The sequence below is a fragment of the Choloepus didactylus genome, chromosome 12 (assembly GCF_015220235.1).
Source record: "Choloepus didactylus isolate mChoDid1 chromosome 12, mChoDid1.pri, whole genome shotgun sequence".
NCBI lineage: Eukaryota > Metazoa > Chordata > Mammalia > Pilosa > Megalonychidae > Choloepus > Choloepus didactylus.
This window is the reverse complement of record NC_051318.1, coordinates 23,081,645-23,100,012: the sequence shown is the minus strand read 5'-3', so window position 1 is coordinate 23,100,012 and position 18,368 is coordinate 23,081,645. Positions and strand designations below refer to the sequence as shown.

The window sequence follows — 18,368 nt, the reverse complement described above, 5'->3', positions numbered from 1 at the left end:
CCTGTGGTGAATGAAACAGTAAGTAAATGTCAGTATAATATAAAATGAACTCATTGTACCTAGGGAAAGTCTGCAGAGTAATGCAAAGTAAATATATTTACTTACTCCAATCCCAAATTGCACAGTCCACTATGAACAGTAGTCATCATCTGTGTGACTTGTACCCAGCAAATCAGCTCTCACATACATAAATACAAACACAGGACAGAAGAACTTGACAACATGTGAGTTACTTCCCTTGTCACCTAGGAGTATCTTGCTCTGTAAATGGGAATCGTGAGGGCTGGAGATTGTAGAGATCACACGACTCACTGCCCTACTCTCCAACTGAGCATCCTTCAGAACTCAGAGGCCCTCCCAGACCTCCTAACCTATGGTAGATTTCCCTGTCATTCTCTCTCTTTCACCGGGCTGTAACCTTCACTGCCCTTTCTCCAACCTGTAGTTCTGGGTTCCTAGGGGATTTCCTAGTCCAGAGCCTGACTCCTTGCCAGACTCTGGCTCTGTGAGGACAAGGCACCATGTCTGTTTTTTTACCACAACCTACCCAGTGCCTGGTGCAGGGCCTTTCAAGCATTCGGGGCTCCATGAACGCTTGTTGAATGAATGGATGGTATAATTCAACACATAATTGTTATTATTTCTCCTCTTTACGAATTAGAGCAACCTGAGCTAAAAATAGACTTTCCTTTACTGAAAGTATATTTTCTTCCACAAAGCCATTGTCAGGAAGCCATTTCTCTTCACAGCCTTAGTTAACTGCTCCCTCCATCTGGAACATGGAGCAGCTTTGTAACTTCAAGAATCTCTTTAAAAAAAAAAAAAAATCCATATTTCCTTTGTGCCTATGTGTACATGAAAGGATGATTTTTGTAACAAAAGCTTGTTGTTCCTGAATTTTTCTAAGATTTACCCACTGTGAGTAGACATGAAGATACATTAGCAAGAATATTCCAGTTCTGTGGCTGTCTTGGCACCGCTCCCCTGGACGACCTCCAACCCTCCTCAGCTCTCCCAGTCATTTCTGGGGGCCTTTGAAGGGGTCTACCTGTGCCCCTGTGTCCTTCCATCTGCCTCTGCTGTTGGCGTTTGCTACTTCAGAAGCTGCTGAAGTCACTGCTTTTCTGCTCTCTGCCCACTGCCACCTGGCTCTCTGTGGGGACACAAGTTCTCTGCTCAGACGCTCCCAAAGCTGCACAAACGTCAGTACCAAAAGGCCCACTGGATCCCCTCCATCTGTCTTCAGGCCTCACTGAGCCCAAGACACTTCGCCCTCGGCCCCAAAGCAGCCCTGCTTGAGCTTTGGTCCCAGACAGCCCAGGAGACAGTGCCTTTGGCTTCCATCTGCATCTGCTTTGCTCCTGGCCCTAGACCTGGCCCACATGCTGAGGAGAGAGACGGATGTAATTTTATCTCTCCCATTGCTGTATTCCCTGTTTCCCTCCTGAGACAACTGCAAACCAAACATTTTCCCTCCAACAGTCATAAACAATGTCCCTCACATAAATTAATTTATATAGTTTGACTGAAGTAACGGTGGCATAGGATGCCCCCCCCCCCATCTCACCAGACAGAGGCAGCCCCAGGATGCTTTTAGGCTCAGCCATTGTTATTATTAACAACATTTGGGGTTTGAGATTCCCTGGGTGTTTGCACCATTATATGACAGGCAAGGCCCATACACCAGAGACTTCCATAAGTGATCTGGATTTTGAACCTTCATGCATGGTGGCTGCACGAGATGGCTGAGTGTAGTGTAGTTCTCCCGAGTAAGGCTCTCTCCCCGGGTATAAGTGGCTGAGACATAAACACAAGGCAGCCAACCTTTGCATTTCCCAAACAAAGCAGCAGTTTACACAGAAATGCTGTTATAGTATGGAGGAAAGAAATGAAATGGGAGAATAAAACGAAAAGAACTCCTGAAGCATTTGGACAGATCCCTGATGATCTCCTGATGAAGTGCAATTTACCTTCAGCTAAAAGTGCCATTAAATTTGTCTGTAGATTCTGCAGTGGGGCCTCACTACCTCCCAGCCTGGATGTTCTCTTGGCCTCAGGCTTACTGTGTCTTTATTATCACCTGCTCTTTACTTCCCAAATTATGGGACTTTACGCTGCCTTTCCAAGTATTGACCGCTCACTGAAAAGAAGATCTTATTTCTAAGTTTTACTCTAGAAAGATAACTTTAACTCCGCAATTGGGAGAAAGCAAAAATGAATTCAGAGTTGACATGTAACCAAATCCCCTTATGTTACTTGGCTTCACTGTCACCCTACCCCCAAATCAGGGGGGACTTGGCACATGACTGAAGAGTCTTCTCTCTTCTGCTACTATCTTCCAACGCCTCCAGGAGCCTTAGCTCACAAGACGGAGAATCATATTCTCTGTGCCTGGTTCAGGACCCAGTTCATCTACAGTGGATGCTCCATGCATAAGGGCTTGCTGTTTTAAGCTAAGCCCCACCTTCCAGATAAGCTCTCTTTTTGCAAGGAAACAGGCTTCAAACAAGTTACTCTTTGATTTTCACATAAGGTAATTGTGCCAGTTTGAATATATTGTGTCCCCCAAATGCCATTATCTTTGAAGTAATCTTGTGTGGGCAGTTGTTATCAGTGTTGATTAGATTGTAATTCTTTGAGTGTTTCTTTGGAGATGCTCCCCACCCAGCTGTGGGTGATGACTCTGATTGGATAATTTCCATGGAGATGTTGGCCCGCCCATTCAGGATGAGTCTAAATTAATCACTGGAGCCATATAAATCAGCTGACAAACAGAAGGAGCTCAGTGCACTGTGAGTGATGTTTTGAAGAGGAGCTACAGCCAAGAGGGATACTTTGAAGAAAGCACAGGAGCTGCAGATGAGAGACAGTTTGAAGACGGCCATTGAAAGCAGACTCTTGCTCTGGAGAAGCTAAGAGAGGACAAATACCCCAAGTGCAACTAAGAGTGACATTTTTGAGGAACTGCAGCCTAGAGAGGAATGTCCTGGGAAAAAGCCATTTTGAAACCAGAACTTTGGAGCAGATGCCAGCCACATGCTTCCCAGCTAACAGAGGTTTTCTGGACACCATTGGCCATCCTCCAGTGAAGGTACCCGACTGTTGATGTGTAACCTTGGACACTTTATGACCTTAAGTCTGTAGCTGTGTAACCAAATAAACCCCCTTTTATAAAAGCCAATCCGTCTCTGGTGATTTGCATTCCGGCAGCATTAGCAAACTAAAACAGTAATCTAAAATATTTCAGAAAAAAGCAATATTTTCCTCAAAATTGTTTTTGACTGGATTATCCAAGTAACTGTATTGTATCTTTATAAGGGTTATCAATTTGTGGACAAATTGTGTAGACCCAATGCTCTCAAAATGCAGCATTTTGGTTTTCAAGGATCTAGGGAGCCCCCAGTTCATTTTAAATGAATGAGACACTGCTTACTGAAAATAATGACCCAGGTGTTCAAAACCAGTGCTTTTCTGCTGCATCGTCAAAGAGCCCTCTGCTGCTGAGATTCCACTGCAATGGCTTTGAATATCAAGTTAGGAGCACAACAGTGAAAGTGTCTTCACTCAGCATGCTCTGCTCATCAAATTTATTTCCTCAGAAAGTCCAGTCTTTGAATAATTTAATCCAATAAAATTCTAAATGCCTACCACCCATCTCATTTGCATGAACCTGGGAATCTGCCACCTGGGAATTTTACTACAGGTGGATCAGTACATAAGAGAGCAAGGTACAAGGGTGAGAATCAGTAGCAGACACTTAAAGCCAGGCTTTCTGGAATCTGAATCTGCCGATGCATTGTCATGTTGCTACACAAGGGCTCTCCCCAGGAGACTGTAACCTCTGAGGGGTTAGAAATGATGTCAAGACCTTTTGACTCTGAGAACAACAGTCCGCAGCCTGTGGAAGGCAGTATAACATAATGAGAAGAGGTCAGCCTCTGGTGCAGTGCAAGCTTAGGTTGGAATCCTAGCACTTGGCCACCATAGCTGTGTGTCCTCAGGCAAGTTATATCACCTCTCTGAACCTTAGTGTCTGTCTCTGAGAATGATATGTCTTGGGTCATTATGACAATCAGGTAAGTTACTAAATGAAAAGCACCTGGCATCATATTTGGCACATAGTAGGAGACTTGATAAATGATAGCTACTTGTTTTCAATGAATATGGTTGGGTGACTGACTTCTTTGTGTCTGCTTATACATATGCAAATAGATTCAAGGGATGTAGGGGAGTTTCAGTCAAGATCCAGTGATCCTGTATCAAAAACACCTGGGAGTTTATATAACTGCCAGTTCCCAGGCCCCATCCCAGAATTGCTGCATCAGTATCTCTGCAGGGTTTGAGGCCTAGAATTTTGCACATGGCGCCTTCTGATTTTTACACACACTAGTCTGGCTCTAGAGGAATGCCTCTGGACCAAATACATCCTAATTTTGTTTTGTTTTGTTCATTACCCATACTTTTCTACCAATGCATCAAATATTCATTGACTTTCAAGTATGAGAGATTGGTTAGTGCAAATTCCCTAGGTCAAACAGTTACTCAATTTCTCTCTCTTAAGGCTTTAAAAATGTTTTAACCTCACTCTCTAGAAGGTTGGGAATATGTATGAAGCTAGTGCCCACAGCAAAGCAAGGTACTTCAGGCCCCATTACACTGTGGGGGTGTCCAGCAGGCCCGTTGGGGAACACAGCATTGCTCCTGAAAAGGAGAGATTCACGCTGAATAATGTGTTGATCACTGAAAGTATTTCTGTGCCTTAAAAACAGGGATTAATATGGAGCTCCTGCCTGCTGAGCTGATAACCTGAATGCTAGCCACCACATGCTAAATATTCCTCTCTAAATGCTAGCTTCTTTATTGGCAACACAATTGCACATTCTGCTCCTGGTAATTATATCAAAGGCACCGTTTTTTACACTTTAAATGTGTCCCCGAGCATGAAGTCACAAAAGGGGGTGGACAGAAGAGCAAAGATATGGAAGAAGGAAGTCAAGGGGTAGAATCGTATATGAAACTTGGACTCCTAATTCAGAAATCAAGGAAATAATTTAAATTCCCACCAATTATAACCACCCTGTATCAACAGTTTATGCACAGCAAATTACAGTTTCTCAGCTTCTTGTCACTTTGGCGGTAACTACATGACCTTAAAATAATCTGCCTGAAAAGTGAAACATTCAGTCAGCTTTTGGAGGCTTTGGGCTCATCATGCCAAAGAAATCTTTTCAATTTAAAAAATTTTTTTCGTTGCTGTTTTGCACACATCATACTAAGTCCTCCTAGGGAGCCAAAGGAAGTATATTTTATACCCTAATAAGAATGTAGGTAACCATTGAAAATATGAGATTCATAGAAAATTATCAGGGAAAAAATGCTTCCAAAGATTGCACCTGTGTAGGGTGAGACACATCCAAGTGGATATAGACTAGTTTGGGTGCCTGCTCTGTAAAAATGGCTGCTTACCATGTCTGCCCACTGTGGACCCCTGGAGTTTAACCGCAAGTGTCACTTCTGCTCTGCTGTGTGCAAGTCATGCAGACATTATAAAGATAAAAATGATAAGCTCAGCTAACACATAGCCCCTACTATGTGCCCTGCACTGTTCTCGCCTCTTTACATAGGTTGACTCAACTGGTCCTTACAACAACCCTATGCAGTGGGTGCCATTATTACAACTGCCATTATAGAGGAGGAAACTGAGGCAAAAGATGTTAAGTGACTTGACCAAGGTCACACAGCTCTAAACTGGCAGAGTGAAGATTTGAACCCAGGATGTCTGTCTGCGGAGTCTTAACCACAACAGTAAGTGTCTAAACCCTACATAGTGTTTATTAAAGGTTTCACCCAGCTGCTTCACACCCTTATCTATATAGAGATGCAACAGACAGACATATGTACTAGTGTCACTGCTACTCACATTAGGAAGCTGGGAAAACACTTGACCATTTTGGCTAAGGGGTCGTAAAGTATGTCCATCCATCCAGGACCTGTCAGCACCTTCTTCTTTCTTTGTCTGCTTCAGCAGATTCCACCTCCCCTGAGGCTCTTTCACCCTGACTAAATGTTTGGTCACACTGCCCTGGTCCATTGGAAACCATTCAGCTGAAATACTAACTGAAAATTCCCTGCAGATGTACAAGGTTCAGAATTTAAAGGATAGCAGCTCCATTAGCTGCTGTAATTACTGAGTTGCAACCAATTGGCCTGTTTGCTCCTGCAGTGTCCCTCTGCAGACTTCCTGAACCAGCATCTCTTCCAGAGCAGCTCAACAAACAGTTAAAATCGGCCCTGCCTTTCTATGAGAAGAAAACTTCCAGACAAGTCTGTGGGTGCAATAAAAAGTTCAGTTGAATAAACATGGACTGTGGCCCTACTGTATGGAAAGATGGCATAGTTCTTGCCCATGGTGAAGTCGTATGTCAGTAGGGAGACAAGTCCGTGTGTTAAGTGCTGCTATAGCTGTGCTCCCATCATAAAGGAGCAGCAGAGAAAACCAGCCCAGAGTAAGCAGAGAAGAAAAAAATTTGAACCTAACTTGTCTGGGACTGGCTGGATTTTGGTGTCAATTTTCATCAACAGACTCAGATATGCAAGAGATATGGAGACATTTATTTTATCTAATTAAGCGTTAGTTTAAGCCCCCAACCTACCAGCTGGGGAAAACTTGAAACTAAGCCTTCTTAGGACTCTCCCCATTCTTCAGATTGTGTGCACAGTTCTAGAATATTTTATAATAAGTTTGTTGGATTCTGTTTTGTTTGTGGGTTTTGTTAGTGGGGTTGTCAGTCTGGCTATTCAGTTCCTGTGTCTCTCTGCTGGGTCCATGTCACAGTCTATTCTAAGAGGTCAGCTAGGGTCCAGACCAGTGCTATGAGATAGAAATATAATGTAAGTCACACAAGTAATTTTAAATTTTTGAGTAATCATATTAAAAAATAAAAAGAAATAGGTGAAATCATGGAAGCAAAGAAAAGTACAGGAAATGCTTGTTGGTGAAGGAGGGCAAGATGCCAAGTTCTGTAATAAAGAAGTGATAATATTCTTTATTGAAACCAATGTATTAAAAATACATTCTTTTTTATGTCTTCAAAATCCGATGTGTACTTTACCCTTACAGCACATCCCATTTTGAACTAGTCAGATTTCAAGTGCTCAGTTGCCACATGCAGCTGGTGGCTCTGGCTCCAGGCTATTTCAGCTCTGTACCCTGACACAGCCCTTCCCGGAGGCAGTGAACAGAGGGCTGATTACCTGCTGGAATGAGAGGGAAGGAAAGCTGGGAAATACAGGGAAAAGCAAAAACATAGGTTAAAAACTTAAAATACTATGTCTCTGTCATTTGAGCAACCACTTTCTTCATTAGAGCAGTGAAGAATTCATTCAGTCATCCTGGTATTTTATCTTCAGTATGCCAAATTTCATAACACCTGTAAAGTAACAGTAACATCTAATGGATGAGCTATATAGTGTTGCAACTCACCATTAGGCACAAATAAATTTGTGAAACAAGTTTCTGTGTTTTCCTGATTTTACCTTTTCTTTATTAAACACACCTCTGGGCTGAACATTTATGTTAGGGTGTTCAAAGCTTACAGTTTTTTTCCTCCATTTTGTTTCATGATAGATTTCCCATTGCAATATTGGTGACTTGGAATTGTTCGATACATATTCACTGAAATGAATGGGTAACTATTACTTTAGAAAAGGCCTGTGTTTTAGGGCAATTAAATAAATATGTATCACAAATTTTCTTACTTTCCACATAATAAGGTGAGAAGTTATTTTAAAATAGAGCTTTAGAAAAAGCATAAATCTTAAAACATCAATTATCTTATGTTAGAATAGACTACATCTAAAAACCTTTTAGCAAAGATGTTAACTACCAACTGTTCAGTTGAAAATTAGGTTTGTTACTAATTAATAAATCTGATCTAATACTAAAATAATCATTTTGTGGATGATATGAGCAAAATCAGTGATGTTAAGAAACCTTACATCTGTGAAGTCCTTTGTATTTTTTAATCATTTCCATCTCCTACAGCTCACTGACCTTCACAGCATTCCAAAATCATAAGGAATAGCTGTCCATTTCACAGATGATAAATCAGACACTGAAGGACACCTAGTCAGGAAGTGCTGGATGCAGGATCTCAGTGGAGTTCTTTCCACTACAGTTACTGCAGTGTATAATGAATTGGACGTTGTTAAATTTCAAAGAGTCAGATCAGTGAGATGATGATATACTAGCAGATAATGCAGTACAGTGGTTATTAATGAGCTCTCGGGTCAGACTGTCTTGGGTTCATATCCCTACTCAGTTATTAGCATGGATAAGTCACTTTTCCTCCTACATAAAACGGGACTAGTAACAGTCCTTACTTCAGAAACTCAGAAAGTTCTGCAGGCTTCAATGAGAATATTCACAGAGATGAACACAGCACCTGGCACACAGTATATGCTCAGTAAGTGCTAGCAATTATACCTATTATTATATGCTAATAACGTCTTACCCTCAAGATTGTCAGGAAAGGACATAGAAGGCATTCAATAATATTTATTGAATAAATTTAAGAATGAGTTAATTCTTAAGAGGTAGAAAAAAATGAAAATGAAGCAGAGAATTAAAAAAAAAAAAAGAAAAGAAAACAAAGAAAGTGGGGGGCCTAAGAACTAGAAGGACTAGATGGCAAAGGAGAAAAAGAGAAGCCCTCACTTCATGGAAGCAAAGAAAAGTACGGGAAATGCTTGTTGGTGAAGGAGGGCAAGATGCCAAGTTCTGTAATAAAGAAGTGATTAATTGAGGCAGCCCGGGAGAGGATTAGAACAGAGAGCTTTTGATATTGTGCAGTAAGGAAGGAAGACTGCAAAGAATTTTAAAGCGTATGAAAAAAAAACAAGAGAGGGAAAGAAGAGCTGAAAAAAATTAAAGACTGGAGAATTGATTTTTTTTATTGGGTTTGCTGTTTAATCCAATGAAACTGCTAATAATATGAATTTCTCCTTTGGTTACCTTTCTGATGGAAACAGAAATCCTTGTTTGAAAATGAAAGTCAAAAAATATGGCATGAAGCAGTCTGCCATTTAACCTCCTGAAGGGACTTTTAAAATTGAAGTGATGATAACTGAATCCTACCCCTTTTGCTTTTGTTGTACAAATTTAGATTCTATGTGTCATATGTGAAAAACCCAGAGTGAGGTGCATGGACTTCCAACATTTTCTGCCTAGTTGGGGCTATAACATAAGGTAGTTGAATAAGAGACTTTAAAACATTTAAGATAATACGGATTTAACAGGCAAGAAGGTCATGTGTGAAGACAGCATTTCAACCTTTTGTGCTTACCCCTTCAAACGTAGACTAGAATTACCTAGAATTTCTATAGCACCTGTCTTCCCAACACCTAAACTGCTTACATATTTCTAATTTTTATTCACCAAGCTTTCTAATGATTAAGTGCAATATAAGGACATTTTATATCTCTAGGAAATATGTGGGAGGCCAAGAGGTAAAATAATTTGTCTCAGGTTTCCAAAACCTGAAATGAAATCTGGAATTCATTTCCTAATTTCCAGCCTGTGGTCTATTTACTGACTCTTTGACCCACTCATCATCTACCAAATAATAAAAAAAAAGAATAGAATCTGTAGATATTATGGACAATGACAGTCTGTTATTCTTCTAGTTGCTTAGAAAAATAAATCTCTTTTTAAATTGCCAAACCCTATTTTCTTTGCCCATGAGTTAGCCCCGAACTAGCTGAAAAGAAACGGTGGGAGGCAGGTAAGCCTTCTTGACCATGTGCCCAGGAACAAAAGCCACTTATCAAATGGTACTTATCACTTTATTATCAAACAGAAAGGAATTCACAGAAATGAAAGATTCACCAAACTATAAAGTCTGTGAGTCATTGCTAACTCAATAACAATCAACCAAGTCATTCAAGGTCTTAGAATCTCGTGTACAAAATGGAAACTTGTATATAAGTAATGGATATTTCTAGAAAATTTATATACCCAAAGTAATTATATTGATAACTTTCCCTGCTGCTTTTCACAGACCACTATGTTTAAAAAAATTTTTTAAGCACTTGGGTGGTTTAAGAGGTCAGATATCTAATCCCAATTTGTCTACTAACTTATCTTGAGCTAGTCATTTAATCTTTTTGGATCTCATATTTTACACCTGTAAAATGGGAATATTAGGACCAATTGATTTCTAAGATTTCTACGAAGCTCTATTATTCTATAAGCTTCCAGGACCATTCTCTGGAGTTCGTTTCCAGAATGAACTGGTGGTGTTGAACTTTTATGACTTCTTCATTTTTTACTGAGTTGATTAGAGTGTTTCACTAAACCCTCAGTCTAATAACCTTTGCACATGTAGAACTTGCCAGAAATCGTCAAAATGTTGGCTTCGAAGTCATTTAAAGAATCCTGAATTTTAAATCTATGTACTGGCATCTATTTCTGTTTCAATCATGGGAACTAATTAAATAATTTTGAAAGAGGTTTTTACCAGTGTTCCACTACAACCAAAATACATCAGCAAGGTTACTCTTTGGTGAGACTTTTACAAATTCCACAGGAGCTTCTTGATGCTGCAGAGGGAAATGCCTCTGTATTATGAATTCCGAGCGGACAAAGCCCTTGTGATCACACATCTCCACTACTAAGAAACTTCGCAATTCACTGTCAAGGAGGTGAGGGTACACAGACCCTTAAAACATTGAACTTGCTTGGGCTGCCATCATTTAAAAACAGCTAGAGGAATGAGTTGTTTTTTCAACCTAAAAGTAACCAGTGTTAATTTTCTCTCGATGAAAAATTAAAATATGGCTCCAGATACCAAGACAAACTAAACTAAAATTGTCCACAGCACTTGGGGATTATGAGCTTCCATTTTCTCTGTCAAGTGACCTTGGGAAGTCTCTTGACCTCTCAAAGGCTTGGTTTCTTAATTTGTAAGACGTGGAAATTAAAAGTACCTTCTGCAAAGGGATGCTGAGAGGACTAAATGAGTGTGTAGTCTAGGACCTGGGAAGCCATCAATGAATCTCAGCTGGCTATTACTATTATTAATTCATATTTCCACTAGGGGGAAAACCTTGAGTGATGTACTATTTCCCAGTGATCAATACAGTCATCATTCAGTGCAGAAAAACAATTTACCTTGGGAACAAAACATATTCCTTCTTTGACATATTTTAAAAATAGCTCAATTCCAAACAGGCAAAGAGATTTTTTAGGTGTGGTTCATTCGTCTATTATGGGGTAAGAGTGTATATATACACAGGCAAAAGACAAGGAAACTATTTGAGGACTCCCTTCAGAATTCTAGCACTACACGCTATTTAGTGAGGGACAATGGTCTCTGTGTTTCCCTGTAATGGGACAAGAATCACAGTTAAATATCTGGCTTGTTTTTTCTTTCCCTGTGTGCACGAGTGTCTAAAAATGTTTTACCAGAAGTTTTCTTCAGATAAATTCAAAATGTGCTTTTACCTCCAACTGACAAGGGAAGTAGAAGTTTGCAGTTTGTTTATAAACAACACAGCCCTTCTCTCACAAATGTACTCGAGTTTTAGTAAAGAAATACTTAGGTGCTAAAAATAAAAGATTAAACAAAAAATTAGTGCCCAACCCATAGGCAGAAACGTACAGGCAGGCTTCCCGCAGAAGTATCCACTACAGACCCTCAGGAAAGGGGAGCCTTGTTTGCATGGTGGCCGGGTAGTCACTGGGCCGGCCCGGGTCGGCGGGAGAGGGTGACGGCTGGAGAGAGCCCACCCCCCACCTGCACACTGCAAGGAAAACTGCTATCAGTGGGGGGAGAGTGGAGTCGTCTAAGTAGAAAACTCTGGAAATTGTCGGATACGTTAGGACGCATCTTCCACCTGGGCGACGCCTGGCACCCTCCGGGCAGGGGGATTCCCGGGCTCGGGTCGGTGCGCCCGCGGGGTCCGGGGGCGCGTTACCGGCCCGCAGGCCCAGCTCCGCCCGGCGCCAGGCGCTCCCCAAGCGAGCGCTGGAGAAGTTCCTCTAGGTCTAAATCGGGGTTGAAGGAGGAGGAGAAAGTGGGGCGAGACGCCCGGGGGACCCTCCTCAACCGAGCCTTTATCAAATGAAATTCAGATTGCGTTTTTAGCTGATTTATGTTTTAAAGGCGTTGCATTTTACCTCCCCAGAACTGGCAGAATGGTTGAATCGAGTGTGGCCTCGCTGCCCATATGCCATTCAGCTTCTGTCTGTCTTTTTGTTTACACTGGGAATACAATAGGAACTATAGTCCCTCCAATACATCATTTATAAGTGTATTCTACCTCTGAATGTACAGACAGAACTGGCTGTGTGTGAATAAGCTCTGTGAATATTGCCAAGACACTGTGCTTTGTTCAGCATTATTCTTCACAATAGATACCACACTTTGGAAGTAATTTTAAAAAGGGAATCAAAATAGTGGTACTTTTAGCCTTTGTTTCTTTTATACCACACTGCATTCTCTGTCTCTCATTCAGCCGCTTCCATTATACTGACAAATTAAATAAACCACTCCATTGCTAAGAGAGGCTTGGGCAGGCAGGACTTCACTGCCGCCCTGGGAAGTCGAAATAAACATTTATGCGGTTTCTGCTGGCAGTTTCGGTTAACTTTAGCCAAGGATCAAAAAAATAAAAATGGGGGAGGGGGTTTGCTTCCGAATTTGAGTCGGTCAGCAGCACCCGAGAGCTGGCATCTGCAGCAGTGGCGGGAGGAAAGGGCCCAGGTAATGGACCGCTGGCTTTGAGGGCTGCATTTCTAGGTGCTGCAAGTTCCTTCCTGCCGCGGGGCCTCTGGGAGCATCACTGGGTAAGTTGCAGAAGGCTCTGGTGCACCAGGAAATGCTTGTCCAGGGACAGGCTGGACTGGTGGACACATGCAATTCAACAGAAGACTTTTCTGGGAGATCCAGAAGTCTCCCCGCTTAGAATCATCTTGTTTTTTCTCTGCTTTCTTAAAGGCATAATTTATTCAGTCATTTGTTGAATTCCTTCCTAAAGAGTGTGTGACTGCACAGGGAAGAGAATCTCCCCCCACCCCTCTGCCTTTGAAACTCTAGTTTGACTTTTAAAAGTTTTTCATTTGTGTAGTCACAATCTATATTTGAATTCAGGCAGAGGGGAACAGAAGAGGAGGAGGAAGAGGTGCATAGAATTTTTTTTAGGGTGATACTGTTTTGGTCTTTTTAAGTCCAAAGATGCACTGGAAACATGAATGCAAACTTAAAAGTGATGCCCTCTAACTTTTGGCCTGAAAGCATTTTTATATTTTCAGGAGGAAAAAAACAAGTTTACTTTAGTTTGGGGGGGAAACACTTTTAAACTAATAACTGATTGTAAAAAAGAAAACAGGCACAAATTTACTTGGAAATAGAGGATCCAATAGAATTATTTTGGTTAAAAATCTGGGTTTATAATTGCTAGTAAGGTACGAAATGTGGTGGTGTATGCTCTTTCTCGAAAAGTAGCTCTGGAATTACTTAGAGAAATGGTTGTATATGTGGTAAAAATCATCTTCCAGTGTTTGTCCTGGTACCCCATGTTCCCCTCACCCCTTTTGCTCCCATCCCTCTCTTTAACAAAATGAGTGCAATTCGTGTAGAAGACGAGCTACGAGGGTTTGTTGTGAGAGGCCTTAGAGGCAGCCCGATTTCCTTATGAAAACAGAACTCCAGTAAATGCCAGTTACAGGCGATGGCTTTGAAGACTTCAGCCACCAGCTAAGATGACCTCATTTAAAATGCAAGGAGTCTAAGGCATCGAGTGGGGCACTCTGTGTTCCTACAGAGACGTCCCCTGGCTTCTAAGTCAGAGAGCACTGCAGGCAATGGAAAATATTGAGCCAAAGTAGTTTGAACAGAACCATCAGGGTTCATCTTTTATTACTAAAGAAAGACTTGAAAAAGCCCAGGTGAAATTTTCTTCCATTGTCTAGGAAAATTCTCTGTAATTTGCCCCAAGGGAAATCCAACTGCCTTGTGGCTAAGGCCCCAACCCCCCCTCCCCATCGCCACCTCCCCTCTGTCCATCTCTCTCCTCTCTAACGTAAATGTCTCTGGGGTCCCTGGAGAAACGGGTGGGCTGTGTGGGGGAAGCTGAAGGTCAGGGTTGCCCACTGTGGCCTGACTTTTAAGCTAAAGAGGTTTTTATTTCTCTTGTTACCATGTCAGGTCTAATTTGGCAGAGGTTATGCTAAAGGGGTGGGCCCGCTCATGACAGGAGGGGGTTAAATGAGATTACAAGCTTTAGAGGTTGTCAGCAGCTACTGCTGCCTGGTGATGTTAAATTGCGATTTAATGGTCAGCTTTATCTGTATAGTATCAGTGGAAATCTGCTGTTTTCAGCAACTTAATTGGCACCGTGTTTGCAGGAGTTTTTTCGGTGAAGTAGGAGAGTTGACCAGATTTTAATGCTGAATTATTTAAAGATTAAACTGGTAGAATGTAAGTGGAAATCTATGGAGTTTATTGTTTTTTTCTGGAACCACTGAAAGAGCATGAATGGGCAAGATGCTGAATTCTGCTGTAATACACTAAACTTTCTAAAAATATTCCTGGAGCTTGATGTAGCACAGTGAGTTTATTTATAGATGGAATAAACAAAGAGTAACAGTTGTTATCACAACATATGTACAGTGTCTGATTTCCATGGGGGCAGTGAGAATGTGTACAGAAAGAGGCAGACTGCTCTAAACCAAATAAGTGCGTTTGGGTCTTTTTAAAATTTTAACAGATGGAATCAGAGTGTGGAGCTGAGTTTTCCTGGGGTGAAATACAAAATACAGATGACTAAGGCAGTACCAAACTAACATCAGGGCCAAGGGTGTGTGTGTGTGTGATCAAGCATAATCAGTGACAGACATGCTTATTTATCTGTGTCAAAGTTGTGTAAGTGAATGTTGAACCATATGAAATTGTCAGCATTCGACGATTTGACCTACGGACACATCAATTGCATATAGTTTATTCCAATGTGTCTAGAATGGATGAGTCATATATCTGAACCCGTGAATAATCTGGTACTTCTAAACACTTCTACACAGAGAGATGTGGGTGTGGGTGCTCTTTTTTGCTTACCTGTATGAGAGAAACCTGCCTGGAAACCTAAATGTAGATGGTGTCTGGATATAGGATTGTGGCTGTGCAGGAGGGAGAGTGAGGGTGGTATGTTTGGGAGTGGGGGACCGGCGAATGTGGGATGGTTTGGGGGAAAAAAAAAGGAAAAGGAAGAAAGAAAACAGAGAAAGTGTTTTACCGGCAGATATCAGTATTGTCTGTTCCAGAGTTAGGGGTCAGTCCGGAAAGTTCAGGATTAATAAATTTAATATCCTGTCAAAATTCTCATGATAATGAATCCTGGCCGGCTGGGCTGGCACAGCATCTTCGCCACTACAGCCGGCGAGATAGCGCAGCTAATTTATGAGCAAGAAATTGTGCTGCGCTGGCACGAGCAGGCTGGGCAGGGGGAGCGCGGCGGGCGGCGGGGCGGTCCCTACGGCGGTCCCCACTGAGCTGGCGGAGGTGGCTCCGGACCAGCCTTCCGAATGGCGCTCGGCTCTGGGTGCACCAGAGGGGGTGACCCACGCACAATGATGGACGGTTGGCTCGTTCCCGATGAGCCCTAGTATTTACTAGGAGAATCGGGAAAATGTCTTTTAGACAGATACCAAAATGATATTTTCCCCAGCTGGTGGTGATGCATTGTTATTATTTTTAATCTAAAAATGAGTGTAGAAATCAGAAGGATGGCCACAAAAGTTTCAGAGCCAGAAGAGAGAATGGTGAAATGAGAGAAGTGGAGAAATGGAGTAAAGAAAGGGGAGGAAAGCTCAATAATAAAAATAAATCACAGATGCAATACCTGCCCAATGGTAGCATGGACTGGGTAGTTTTTAAGCTGCAAGGGTAATGCAAAATATACTATCCCTTAGCAAGTAACATTAAAAAAAGAGAGAAAGTTCCTGTGCACTTCGTTCAAGGTTCTGCACCTCTCTAAGCAGCTGTCACATCCGTACATTATGGTACATTGAATCTGAATGAGGCTCTCCACATCAAAACCTTGCATCCATTATGATATCATCTCCTGCTCTAAGCTGTAATGCTTATTAATTCTGCACCCATACTCTCCCGGCTTCGGCAAATGTATTCCATCAGCCTAGCATTTAATTTAATTAGTACAGCTGGGCTCTCATTCTCCTTTCTGTGTCAGAGGTATTGTCAGCACGTTCTGCTGTAACACAATTACTGATTGCTTTTAGATAGGCAGAAATATGATTAGGGTATTGGGTGACTGTATCATAAGCCTTATTAGATTCATTTGAAATCTGGAGATAAATAGGAAACTTTTATTTGCAGTGTAATGAGATTATGCTTATTAGGCCAAGGCCTCACAACCTTTTGCAAAGAACATAGTGTATCAGTAGGATTATACTCTGGAACCACACTTTTTGCTCACAGCATCCAAGCCATTTCTCAGCGCCTTGGAGATTTAACTGTTGTGGCACTGTATACATTTTGAGATTATGGTCACTTTGGCAACTTCCTCTTGATAAAGGCCATGGATATTCCTTTTCCTTCTGAATGTAACCAAGCCTGATAGAATAAATACATCTTGAAATGGGGTTTTATTTATTTTAAAAATGGTTTGAAAAATCAGTTCACAGGCTAAAAGAAATTACTTGTTTACATATATTTATTTGCTCTTAAACATGTTTGAATTTATCAGCTGTAGCTTACCAAGCTTGGCATATAATGAATATCTGCAAAATCCCTAGTGCTCAATCTCCAAAACATATATCACTGCTGTTGTTTTGATAGCAGCTGGCACAATTTCAGAAACATTTATTTCTTCCTTGGCATTTATTTGATAGTCTCAAATTTCTAATGTTTCTGGATGGTTCATGAAGGAATTCTCTTCTACCACTGTAAATCCTTTCTAAATAGCATAGAATTACCACAAAGGGTCTAGCATTATTTGAGTAAATCTACTGAAACAGAAAGAATTTGGCATGACAATGTATTGAATTGAACTGAAAGTTGTCAAATACACTTACTGGTTATGAAATACAGCACTTTTATACCTAAGGAAAAGTATGGTGATTTTCCTAGATATAAAAGTTTTGGAATACTATATGGGTTTTGCTTTAGAAAAATCCAAGATATAAAATCTAAATTTGCAAAATGCATGCATTTCTTCATACTATGAATCTTCTCCTATATCACTCCCCTCCCCCACCCAACTCCATCATTACTAGATAATTTGTATCATTATTGGATTTAAAGAAATCTCAGTACATTATTTTCATGAATGCATTTATTTTTAAACAGAAGACTACATGTACAATGAATGTACTTTGGTGTTAACTTACACAAAACAAGGGGCATTTATTTCTTAGTGAAATATGTGGTCAATTTTAAGATATGTACAAAGGAAAATCTAAAAAAAGGAAATTTAGTGAGCTGTTGACTCATTCCAGCAAGTTCAATTTGATCATTTCCTGCCAAATCAAATATAAGAAACTCCAGTGGAGACATTTGTTCTTTACCCAAAGTGACCCATGACAAAGATCTTGTGTGGAATTGGCAAGTATTCTTGGTAGCGTATTTGCATCTAGAATTAAAATCAGCTGACTCTGTTCAAGTATTAATATTCTAGTTCACAATGAATGAAGGTATGAATAAAATCAAGAAATATCAAAAACATTTCCATGAATTTTTATTTTTTTAAATGGCACAAAGGAAAAGATAGCAGACAGTTCTGCTATCCATTGCCATTTTTGAATGGGATGAATTGAATGGAAGACAGGATTTTAAAAGCAAAATATATACATGGAAGGAAATAAGAGTAGTGATAGCCAAAAGGGGGATCAGCAGCTAGTCTGAGCCCTTTAAAATTCACCTCAACTCAACCAACTTAGCAGAAAACTTCTCTTCACTCCTTCGGTCAAGTATACTGACCTACATCTGTTCCTGCCATATGAGTTGTAAGCTCAGGTATATTTCTGCTTGTTCTGATACTTTTTTATATGACAGTTGTACTTCCTGCCATAATTTTATAATTTAAACATTATGTGAGCCACTGAAATATGAGTGCAAAATGAAAAAAAAAATTGCTTTTGTATGAAAACTAAATTGGGTATTTTGGAAAAACTAGATAAAAACAAGTTGCTTTTTAAAATGTAGAATTAAATATGGATGAGATAACTATAAATAATGAGGGTTGTGGGGAAAACCATTGAAATATAACATTGTTTCACAAGTGGCTTTAATTTATTGTTTCTCTTACAAGAAACTTAACAGAGGAATTATAAATGCTTGTTATTTACGCAAGAA

At 40.7% G+C, this 18,368-nt stretch overlaps 1 protein-coding gene across 2 annotated transcripts in view; it reads left to right on the top strand.

Annotated features, from left to right (window-relative positions):
- LOC119507198 overlaps nt 1–18,368 on the top strand; it is a 308,269-nt gene that overhangs the window by 140,165 nt on the left and 149,736 nt on the right. The window contains exon 1 of one of the 2 annotated variants that reach the window (XM_037800320.1): nt 12,772–12,847. The exons of the other annotated variant lie outside the window; for it this stretch is intronic. The gene's annotated coding sequence lies outside the window, so the exon portion shown is untranslated. Of the gene's footprint in view, nt 1–12,771; nt 12,848–18,368 lie in introns of those variants that run through there. 2 annotated transcript variants of the gene reach the window in all.